The sequence below is a fragment of the Oreochromis niloticus genome, linkage group LG9 (assembly GCF_001858045.2).
Source record: "Oreochromis niloticus isolate F11D_XX linkage group LG9, O_niloticus_UMD_NMBU, whole genome shotgun sequence".
NCBI classification, from domain to species: Eukaryota; Metazoa; Chordata; class Actinopteri; order Cichliformes; family Cichlidae; genus Oreochromis; species Oreochromis niloticus.
In genome coordinates, this window is record NC_031974.2 from 9,050,718 (window position 1) to 9,063,057 (window position 12,340).

General features: G+C 40.7%; 1 protein-coding gene across 4 annotated transcripts in view; it reads left to right on the forward strand.

Moving 5' to 3' along the window:
• The first annotated feature begins 406 nt into the window (after positions 1–406).
• The window catches only part of rnf152 (ring finger protein 152), a 57,334-nt gene continuing 45,400 nt past the window's right edge, over positions 407–12,340 (forward strand). For 3 of the 4 annotated variants that reach the window (XM_019362992.2, XM_019362991.2, XM_019362993.2), the window contains exon 1: positions 407–799. The gene's annotated coding sequence lies outside the window, so the exon portion shown is untranslated. Of the gene's footprint in view, positions 800–867; positions 934–12,340 lie in introns of those variants that run through there. The other variant, XM_025910352.1, reaches the window with a different exon arrangement.

A 12,340-nucleotide genomic window follows, 5' to 3' on the forward strand; every position in this document is an offset into this window, starting at 1 on the left:
AGAAATGGATATAGGAGGAGATTTAGCTTGAAATTAATGACTGCGTGAATGGGTTATACTGGCCAGGCACTTAAAATGTAAAATGGAGGCTACTTAAAAACTAGGACAACCAAGTTAAAGGAACTGGGGTAACCACGGGCGTTGTTAGGATTAAAAAAGAGGCACAAATGTGACTGGACTTGGATGGGAGACCAGAGGTGAAACTGGGTCAAACATCGTGGGCTTTTGTGTATCTAGGGTTCGGATTAATTAATATAATAAGGCATGAAAGGAGCTGGGGGTGGTTGCGTGGGGTGTAGACATGCCCCAGCTTTTCTGAATGGCACTTGTCAAAAAGGACAGACTGTACCCCTCCTCCTCCGGGCATCTGTTCCCACTTTAAAACCGTACATGCCTTTTGCAGAGCAGTTAGAGCCCCAGAGGAGCTCGGGAGTGCAGCAGGACTCGCATCACATCGCAGCGCAGCCTGTTTTACTCCGATACCTGCAGCCTGTGATGTATTTATTTATACACATTATTTTGTCTTCCCCCTGACAGTGAGAGGGCGTATCCGCTTTGAGAAGGAGGCTGAGCGAGTACAGCGTGAGTGCAAAGAGTGGGAGGGCTGGTTGGAAACACGGGATGAAAACAGTGGAGAGCCACGCCGCCCACTAAACAAGCCGAAGCGCGTACCAACAATTTCGCAACCATCTCTTCTTCTTCTGCTGCTGCTGCTGGTGCCCTGCTTAAATGTACAGAGGAGCGGTGGAGAGCAGACATCCGCCGTCATACATCAGGCAGACAGAGGAACTAACAAAAGGTAAGCGCCGTGTCTCTCTTCCTCTTATCTCTTAAAATGGTGATTTGGTGAGTGAAGCCTGGTCTAAGGCGTTCGAAACACGGAAGAAACAAGTTATTATGAGGGAGAGGATTGCTTTGTTTTGTCGTGCAAAGGTAGGAGCAGCATCCTCGTTGTTTGGCTTTGTCTGCTCACTTTTGCGTGCGCATTGTGCTCGGTGATTCGCGCAACACGGAATGCATGATAGTGACTTTATTCAGGAAAATGAGTATTTTAGCAGTGTGCACTTTTGCAAATGCACCAGAAGTTCTTGTACGAGCGGATTTATCTTCCTCTTTGTTTGTTTATTGCACTTCCTTTGTGTTATCAGGATCCCTGCGCCTTCATCAAACTGCCCTTACCAGTATGCACTTTGGTAATTGGGTCTGCTCAGCTTTATCTGCCCGCTGTGTTTACTGAGACTGTGAGCATTCATGTTTAAACGCTGATGTCCTCAAACACTGCCTGAATTTTATTCTGTAAATGGTTTTTAATAACCTACAATAAGTGAAGCGCCCCAGCTGTGCCACAGGCCATCCGTGTTGTGCTTTACGCAGCGCTTGTTGTGCCTTTTCAGCAAGAAGACACAGGGTCATTTCATGAAACTGTGCACGCTGATTACCACTAATCTAAATGCAAACTTTGATCAGTCTTCATCTTCTCTATGAAATTGTCTTTTATTTATTTATTTATTTATTTTTTCAGCTGCCGGGATGTTTGCGCTCCTACCTAATTCTGGGCTTTAGCTTAATTATCTTGAACTGTTATCACAGTTTTATTTCGCTGTTGCGCAAATAATTAAACTTTTACTGCTTTATAACCTGTCTCCCCCCCCCTTTTAACCAAATAAATAAAATAAAATACACGCAGTTCAGTGTAATCAGTGTGTCAGACACTTTCAGCAGGCGACAGTCTGTCAGCTCTTCCAAATGTGAGAATTTGGCTTCTAAATTTAATTAGTTGAAAAATACCAAGACGTTTGAACACCATAGTAAGGCAGTGAAGGATTCATTTCAAAGGGCCACGGGGCTGACAGTGAACTGTAACCTTTTATGTAAAGTTAGATTAAAAAAAGATGTGAAAAGAACCTGCATTGTCTAATAACCAGCAGGGTGTGACTCCTCTGGTTTCAAATCTATTATTGAAATCTATGGGAAAACAGCCACGGGGCTCTTGAGCCTGACTAACCACTTTCCTTTATGGGATTTAGGTATTATTTAATATGATATGATGATTATTTTGTAATTCTTGGTCCCAAATTAGAGTAAAAAAGGAGAAGAACAGAGGGCATGCTTAAGAAGAGGGTTACTTTGACATTGACAGGTCAGTGAGCGTACTGTTCCTTGTCCTGCACTCGTCAATCTGGTTTCAAATTGCTAGGATGAATGCAAAAAAGCTTTGAAAACATGACTCAACAAACCAGTGCTCCAGGTTTGTTTGCAGTGTTGCTTACTATTCTTATCACTATTAGCTTGTGACACATGTCAGTTGGTTGCGTTAGCACACTTTTAAATCAGTCTTATGTTTGCAAGCTAGCATTAGATTTATCAGATGGTTGAGTTAGCTCACTCAAAACAAGTTACATATTAGTTACTTTACTAGCAAGTTGCTAACCTAATGGTCAATGGTCAATGGTGACTTTATTGTCCCTAACGGGAAATTGATTTGCAGTATGTCCGTACAAACAAACAAACAAACAGACAACCAACACATCACATACACTCACCAAAGTTAGCCACTTGAACTAGCTTTCTCTTAAAAGATCAGATATTAGCACTTAAACGTTAGCTTTGTCAGTGGTTTGCTATACAGGGCATATATATTTGTTTTATTAGCTACTAGGCCATGTGTTAGCTAATTTTAGGTTGTTGAGTTAGCTAATGCTAACTCGATTAAATGTTAATGAACTAACAGTAGTTTTGGTAATTTATTGAGTTGGTTCACATTTAGTAGATAACAGCTAGCATTAATTGATTCAGTTAAGCACATTTTTACCTGGCAGTTTCTACATAACAAATAGTTTGAGTGGTTTAATTTTGTGTGCAAAAGTTCTCTTAATTCAGGCTTAATAAACAGCTGGTGCAGCTAGGTCCAGGGCCGTTTGCCTGGTTATACCTGCCAAACTGGCAGGATTTAATGTTAATGACATTAATTGAAATGAATTAACAGTGTTTATCAAATGCAGTTTAAATGAATAGGGTTCGGCATTGGTGACTCATCAGGAGATGTTGCAGAAATAAGTGCAAACAAGTAGACATGGTAGAGAAAAAACAGACTATCAGACTGAGTGCAGCAGGAGAAATGTTTAACCTTAAGAGTTCATTCAGTGCAGTCATCCTGCTACAACCTTACACTTATATTATTAAAAGACAAAATATCTCCCCAAGTTACAGTTTACATCCATTGGCTCAAACTAGCTTAGGTAGGTTTATATTCCTGCAGTTTTGTTTCTTCTTTGTCAACACCATCTAATTAGAAGTTTATCCTCCAAACAAAAGCCACATGTATTCATAAGTTGCTTGTTTACTGGGAAGAGTTGTGGTAACCCGTCAACCTGCCTGAATAGAAAGTTTGGCAGTGAGAGTCAAAACAAATCTGATTGTACTCTGTACTTGAAATGTGATGGATTTGACAAGCTTGGTCAAACAAACCAAACAAAAACAACCCCCCAAAAATGTACATGTTCTGCTCTCACAGATTTGGGCTTGCAGTAATTTAAAAGCTGCTGAGGTATTTCACAGAGACATTGAGGTCTTTGTTTGAGGCAAAGTGAAAAAGAACAAAAGTCTGGAGCTGCAATTTTAGTGTATCACTTAATTCGAGGAACCAGACGTGCAAAATTTTATAGTGCTTTGTATGTGAGAAATAAACACAAAGTGAAAATCTCATAAATCTTAGGAAGTAATGCAAATGGAATGGGATCTCTGTAGTAAATACAATGTTTTGGGTTTTTTTTTTTTTTTTTCTCTCCTCTGGATATGTGGTCATACTAGGTGATCAAAAGTATATGGACAGGTTTTACGTATGCTAGTTTGGACTAAAGGGAAGCCTTAAAGATGACATGTTCTGCTCATTTACAGTTGTGCATTTTCATCCTTGTTTCTCACAGAGTGGCTTTTCACATACACAGTTGAAATTAATCTATATTTGTCTTCCTCTGGTCCTTGTCGCAGCCCCCTTTTAAGTCAACTTTCTTTTTAGTAACACAAAACAGCGATTTTAACAGACTTTCAAGGGAACAGTGTAACATCTCTGCCCTACATTTCCATGCAGTCCTTGTTAGAAGTCCAGATTATGCAGAGGTGCAGACTTCAGCACCAGTGCAACTAAATCTCTGGGGGAATATGTCGCCTTATATCACCAACACTTACCAATATTTACTTGGCTTCATCCAGCAGCTGCCTGCCTTCTGCGAGCAGTCAGAGGGAATGAAGGTAAACACTGCCTTTAAGTTTGCTGAGGCAAGGATCCTTAGAAACATGCACAGCTTTCAGACTGTCCTCTGGAGAGCCTAACTCGTCCTGGCATCTTATTCCAGCTGCTTGTCTCTTTCTCTGCTCTTGGGTAGACGTTTGATATTTAACATCATAAAATGTTGCACGTTCATTCAGTGTCAGCTGAAACGGGGAGATTATTTTCAACGCTGCAGGTTAAGGTTTTTGTAACTCCTTGCTGGTACTGCGTTTTTGCCTTCAGAATTCTTTACGGCATTCTGTTCTTTGGTCTTTTGCTATGATTGGACTGATGTTGATAAATCTATGCTCACTGAAATCTATGCTTTCAGTGAGCAAAGATTTACCAATGCTCACTTGAAGATTCCTCACAAGTTTTGATCCATATTTGATACAATAGCATCACACAGTTGCTACACATTCATGGTGTCAGATTCTCAATCCACCACATCCCAAAGATGCTCTTATGGATTGAGGTCTGGCGACCGTGGAGCTCACTGGAGGTCATGAGAAGGTCATCATACAGTGAAATCATTATCATGTCATGATGCTCAGCTTGTGCGGAGTCCAGAGTGTGTGAGAAAATATCCTCCATGATCAGGCTGAACCACTCATACAAGGAAGGATGGATCCATGTTTTCATCTCGTTTATATGAAATTGTGATCCTACTGTCTGAATGTCAGAGCAGAAATCAAGACTCATCACACCAGGCAATGCTTTTTTTCAATCTTTTGTTCTCCAACCTTAGTGAACTTGTGTTAAAGGAAGCCTCAGATTCTTTTTAACTGACAGGAGTAGTCTTCTGCTGCTTTAGCCCATCGGCTTCAAGGTTTGAGGTGCACTCAGAGATGCTCTTCTGCAGACTGTTGCTATAATGAGGTGCTATTTGAGTTACCATTGCTTTCTATTATGTTCAGAGCTCCAGCATGAGTAAGGTATTTTCATCCAATGAACTGTCACTCCCTGGATAATTTCTCTTTTTTCAAATCGGTCTCTGTAAACTCTAGAGATGGTTTTGTGTGAACATCCCTGTGCATCAGCAGACTCTGAAAAACTCTGACCAAGAACCATGCAACATTCAAAGTCACATATATCAGTTTTCTTCCCCATTCTGCTGCTCAATTTGCTCTTCGACAGGTCATTTTGACCATGCTTAAATGCATTGAATTGCTGCCACGTGATTGCTTGATTAAACATTTGCATTAACAAACAGTGCATTCACAAACATTCAACGAATTGCCTACCTATCGTACCATGAGCAAAGACGTGAGCATAACAACTGATCTTTGATCCTGTATAGCTCACAGGTACCATGCAGCCTTGCCTTCTCGTGTAAATTTTAACACGCATAAATCACGAACTGACTTTTCTGCACCTACACTGATTGGTGAGCCAGAGTTAGAGTTTGCAAAGATCCTTTAGTTTGACACATTTGAGTTGGTTAAATATGACAGGTAGGTCTACATTGATGCATTTGATATATCAACCTGATGCTAATGCAATATTAATAAACATCCTCCATCACCAGATATTTCCCCCCCTTGTTTCTGTTAGCTCGCCTGGGATCTTCAGTCCAGCTCTCTGTGCTCTCTCCATTCATCATTTCTCTCTTTTTTTCTCTTTCCATTTTCCAAAAGCGCACTTCCGCTGTCTCCTCCATTAATTTCTCCTCTCCCAGGACGTTGGCAGGTCCGCTTCCACCTTTCCCTCTGCTTCATTTGCATCTTGGCTCCACACGGCTGCCCAAGTGTTTTCTGGGAGTCAGGTGGCTAATTGGTTCCCATCTGTTGGGAGAAGGCGGCCTTTACGGGATGGTGGGTAATTTGTGTCAGGAGTTTTACCATATTGATTGAGTTCTTTCCTTTTGTTTCCTTTATGCTGCCTGAGCTCTGTGTTGAGTTGCCTGTTTTCTGCTGCTCTGCTTTTCATAGAAGTGAAGACTGTTCTCCCGCAAGCTTTATTTTCACTTGTTTCTGAGGAGAAGTACATCAAGGCTTGTGCTTCATTTTTTGGCTGCTTCTGTGTGTTAATAGTTTCACAATCCTTATCTGCAGTGTGAGTTTCTCTCCGTCTAAAGATAACGTTGAGAGGAGGAAGTGGTTGGATCTAGCATGGGCCCAGCAAACCAAAACAGGAAGTGGCAGGAAACACTGAAACGCTTGTTGAGACACACGCGAGCGCCACGAAAAGGACGTTTTGTTTACTTCGGAGCTACCTGAAGTTGGGGACATAATTTCACACAGCAGCCCAGGAGACTGCTGGCTCTCTTCCATACAGCACTTTACTGCAGCTGTTTAACATTCAGTATTAACAGAGACGACCGTGTTTAGCCTCAGGGGGCTGCAAAGAACCAGCATGGTGAGGGGGGAGGGGTGGCGGTGTCTGGGCCGAGTTGTGATTTGCCAGCGATGAGCCAGTGTGGGCGAGCGACAGACTGACTGCAGTGTTAAGTTGGAGCGTTGCAGATTCTGTGATAACTTACCAAATGATGGGGTGCCTGGCAAGGACGAGATGCTCTCTGGTTGTGCCCCAAAGCTGTTGATTTGGTGGATGCATGACTATTGGCATATTCTCCCTCACTGTCATCGCCTCCCGGCTGTCTTAACTTTACTAACTTTGCATTTGATATGTATTTTTAGTTTTCACTCAAAGGATTTATTGCAGACAAGATGCAACATCTGGGCCACTTGATGCTGTGTTCGTAAGAATATCAAGCATGTGTGTTGTATTCTCTCTTTTGAAGTGTTTTTATTGCAATTATGTAACCAGTAATATAGTTTGCTGTGTGGTACAGTTAGTCTGCAAACTCCAGGCCTCAACAAAAAAAGAAAAGGGGGAAAAAAAAGCAGTCATTATGTAAGTGCAAAAAGCTGTAGTTCCTTTAGTGGCCACTTGAGTCAATCCCAGTAGACTCCGATTTATATGAAAGTGGTTAAAGCTTAAAAATTAATGTGATTGATGCTTTGATTTAGGGCATGGGCAGCTGTAGCCGACCAGTGTGTTTGGCTGATGGAGCGTTTTTAAGAGTTGTAATATAATTTTCTGATAACTGCTATGACTCACTGTGAGGTAAAGAACATCCAGTAAGTTTGTGGTTCAGTTTTAGTGAATTTCTAGTATTTTATTTATATCATACTAATCTGTGTCTCTGTGTGTTACAACTATAAGTTTATAAATGCAGGTTGGCTGTGTTTGCTGATAACTCAGCACTCCTGTTGTCCAAATATGGGCACTTCTAGCTTCCAAAAACCCAGATAGCAGCAGCCATGATGCAAACATTTAAGTACAACAAACAAAGTTTGCTGAGTAACTGGTTTCCTGTTCAGTATTTTAGAGTCATATGACTGCTAACCACATGATGTTGACTAACTTTAAGTTCCCAAACTATAATAAATATGACGTGTCTGGGAAGTATTGACAGGTGTCCCAATCTGGTAGATAAAAAAGAGACAGCAAACTGAAAAATGCCACCAGCTACAGGTTGAGACGGCAGTCAGTTTGTATTCTTCTGATACATCAGACGCCTTCCTTCCCCCCTCGTGAACATGTGTGCATCACATCCTGTCTCTGTAAACCTGCTTAATTTTACCATCTCCATTAACAATCTAAACATAAAGCGCAAAAATAGAGTGAAGTTTTATGACATTTTATGAAAATTACAAAGGCACAACGATGAAATCTGTGTTTTACCCCCTGAATGTGAGTTTCCATTGGAAAGTATGAGTTGCTATTGTTGTATAAAGACCTTTTTTACACTGCACATTCTGCGTCTTCATGTTATTAATGTAATGACTGAAAAAGCATTTGTATGTTTGTGTTATTATTAAAAAAATTTGCACCAGATTAAGTGTTTTCAGGAGACATTTGCAGAACAAGTGGAGGGAAATAAACCCCCGCTGCAAATTAGCTTCATTTAATGTGGATTTGAGTACCAAACAAGCGTTTAGGGAGAACTTTAAGGTCATAGAAAGATTTTGAGAGCCCACTCATTAAATATTCCTTGCTTAAATACCTTTTAACTGTCTGTTTTAATGAACCTAATTTGCAACAAAACAAACATTTGTACCAGGTAATTTTCTTTTAGTCTCTTAGCTGATTGCTTTAAACGTGTTTAGCACCTTTTTTATGATTTTTTTTTTTAATTTATTTTTTTATTCTCTGACAGAAAAATTAAAACATTTCCTCATTCATTTCTTATTTTGAAGTGTTCCTTTAGAGATTTCAGCAGTACTTTATGAGCTACATTATCTTCATACAATGATAAAATATTAGATTACTGTATGTTTTCATCTCCTGCCGTTACCTCTGACTGTTCAGGATGAGCTCTCAATCACTCTGCATCTGTGCATTTCTACTCATAATGTTCATCACTCCATCCCCTCAGAGAGAGCCGCCGGTGATGAATCAATTTCAAGCTCTTTTTGAGAGCTTCCCGACACTCGGTGGGGTGCCGGTGTTGACCTTGTGTAATGAGGGAAGGTTTCCATATCTGCAAGTTATCAAAAAAAAGTGAATAGCATGAGGAGATGGTGAATGGTGCACTGCTTGGGTAAATTTAATTTGCCATAAAAGAAAAAGGAAAGAGGAGAGAAATGATGAGGTGGCGCGTGGCAGTAGAGGGAAGATGAGAGAAGTAAGTGACATTGTTAGAGCGCCACAAATTGAGACGCTTTCAGAGAATTGCACACATCAGTATGTTTTAATGCCGTTATCGTTTTTACTTTCCTGATATCAAGGATTTGATTGCTTGCACCAGGCTTGTGAGCTGATACCGCCGTGTTTCTCCTTCCCGCGGCCTGACAGTCGATTTGTTTAGCTGCTGTAATCTAAAATGACTTGCATGCATGCATAGAGACTCGTCCATCCATCCTTAATGACACCATTTAATGCTTTTTTTTTTCCCCTTTGGAGGAATGCTGTGTACCTGTGGCCATGGATTCCTGAAAAGGATCCAATTTGATTCAATCACACTCTGTCCCGGTGTTCCTGTTGTTTGGTGGGTGTCTCTGCCAATGATGGATGCAGTTATTTCCATTCGTGGGATGCATTGTAAACTGTGACGAATGGCGAAGGCTAATGCATCATCTGTTGTCAAGGAGAATCATTTACCTTGCCTTCACAATCCATTAAGCCGATGAGAAGAAGAAAAATTGGATGTGCAACTGTGGTTTCTCTCTGACACTGACAGAAGATGGACTGAACGGGATCTGTGGATTCTGCAGTTTGTACGTAATGCACGTGCCATTGTGAACGTTAAGTTCAGTGTATGAAATGCACTTTGACGGCTGACGGTTCTTTACATCTAGTCTTGGCTGAAAATTGGCTCCAAAACAAATGTTGTGCTGACGTTACCTCACCATCTGATCAGCTCAAATGTTGTGTAGACTTCCATCTTGGACTCCAGCAAAGAAAAATATGTGTACAAAGTATCTGATATCATATAGTAAAAAAACAAAGACAAAATCTCGCTTGTTGAGATTTGAGCCTGTGAAAACCTGAGCTGGAGACCATAACTTATGCTATTGTTCCTGTTGGTAAGGTGAAGAGTGTGACAGGTACAGTACTGTGCAAAAATCTTAACCTGGACTTTGGCTGCTTTTTCACGTATTGTCAGTCCAGGCTTTGTATCTGTACATTTTTCTGATGATGTTTCTTTTTAAAACAACATTGAATTCTTTGAACAAAGTCCTTTCATTCGCTTCCGCTTATCCTTTTTCCGGGTCGTGGGGGATGCTGGAGCCTATCCCAGCTGTCTTGGGGAACAGGCAGGGTACACCCTGCACAGGTCGCCAGTTGTCGCTAAAACATAGACAGACAACCATTCGCACTCACACCTATGGGCAATTTAGTGTTTCCAATTAACCTATTCCGACTAACTGGATGTCTTTGGACTCCCCGGAGAGAACCCACGCAAACACGGGGAGAACATGCAAACGCCACACAGAAAGAACTGAACTCAGGACCTTCTTACAGTGAGGCAACAGTGCTAACCACCGTGCCACCGTGCTGCACTCTTTGAACAAAGTGTTTATTGGATATCATACTGCTGTATCATCCATCCATCGAGAAGCTTTAAAAAAAAGAAATCAATATATTTTTTCAACAGCAGAAAAGAAATGAACATTGTGCTTATTCTTTTGGAATGGAAATGAAAGTGAAAGAAAGATGGTGAGAGGTAAAGCATTCAAACGCAGCTTACTGTCACTAAGAATGAATTGTCGAGTTGTTGACTCAAGTATTAAATGGATAACAATATATCCATTAAGACAAGTGCAGGGTGCCCATGATTAATAAAGTCATCAGCTTTCTCTATTGTGTTAGCCAAGGAGAGCCACTTTGTTTTGATAATTATTAGAGAAGAGATAATTTGGCACTTGTGTTCGTGTAATAGTGGTCCGCTGACCTATACGGCTTGATCTGAGAAGTGTTGGATGACTAAACTGTGTCAACTGACTTTTTCTACGGAGCTAGAAAAAGCCATATTTTGACCACAGAAAGTGATTTTTATAGTGCTCGTTCACTATTTGAATACCCCCCTTGTAGTTACTGGGGCCAGTCCACCTACTCAGCCATGCTTTTTTAATAAGTTGGTCTCCCACAGTGATTTAGCCACAGTATCAGGCAGTAACTGAGTAAAATATTCATGTCTGCTGCCCTTTCTCTGTTTACCCAGGTAGCGAGCTAGTGAGCGTTTGAGATGCTTATTTGAGGAATTATGCAACGAATGCTTCATTTATATATAATGTGGGTGGCAGTGCATGTCACAAACTTTGGTAGTTGGGGTTGCTAATCAGCTGAGTGACAGTCAAGCTGGGGTTCTTCTCACTGATTTGACAGAGGGGTCAGGCCCAGATGACCTATTACCTACTGATTATTTGGTTATAATGCAATCAACTGCTGGCATTCATGTTGCAGATTAGCAGAGATATGTCACCTATGCCTTAACAGGCCTGAGCTGTAGTAAAACCCAAACCATGTCAAAGTCTTTAGGTTTAAATGTTGAGATGTTGTGATTATAGTAAATGCACTTTAAATAGACACTATTAGGGATAATTCCAAAAAGGATTCTTTGCATAATAATCAGAAATACAAGGGCTGATTCAAAATATGGCCTGTAATTCTGAACACAAGCTTCAGTTATTTTTAGGTCAACAGTGTCATTTTAGTGAAAACCATATAAAAAAGATGGATGTAACTTCAGATTCTAAAAAAATTGAAGCTAATACATACAGGTGGGCCTCAACACTGCATTCTTCCTAATGACCAGCAGGGGGCGACTCCTCTGGTTCCAAAAAGAGGTCTATAGTAATACAACTCTTCAGTCTTGCAGTTTGATCAACTCAGCAAATATTTACTAGTTTTCCTCAGTTTCTTAGTCAAAAGATATTGATGGAGGCAGTTTCAGGCTTCACAGCGAAACTTTGCCTGCTGACGGTGACATCACCATGTGTGATGTCACTACATCCATCTTTTATGTATAGCAGGGGTCTCAAACTCCAGTCCTCCTGAAACTTTTCCATGGGTCCCTGTTGCAACACACCTGAATACAATTAGTAGGTCATTAGCAACACTCTATAGAACTTGACTGCATGCTGAGGTGGCAGTTCAGCCATTTGATTCATGTTACAGCAGCTCATGAGTGAATGAACATGGTGCAATAAAAGTAGTTTTGGAAGTACATTTTTCCAAACACTTAGATTTACTTAAATTTACTTGAGTAGGGTTAGGGGTTGGCACTTCAGCATGGAGTCAAGTTCTGTACTCTTGCTAATGACCTATTAATTTTATTCAGCTGTGTTGCAACAAGGACACATGGAAAAGTTTCAGGAGACCAGCCCTCGAGGACTGGAGTTTGAGACCCCTGATGTACAGTATGTGGTCTCACACAAGATTTAAGGCCAGTACACATAATATTAAACCACACAGTATTTTTCTGCACTTCTTTTCATATTATTGACGTACATACCAGCATGTACCGCTGTTGAATTTTATTCAAACTAGATGTCATCCATTTCAAAGTAACAGCAGCAAAAAAATGCAGAACTTTTTTGTTGTTGTTGTCTTCTCCTT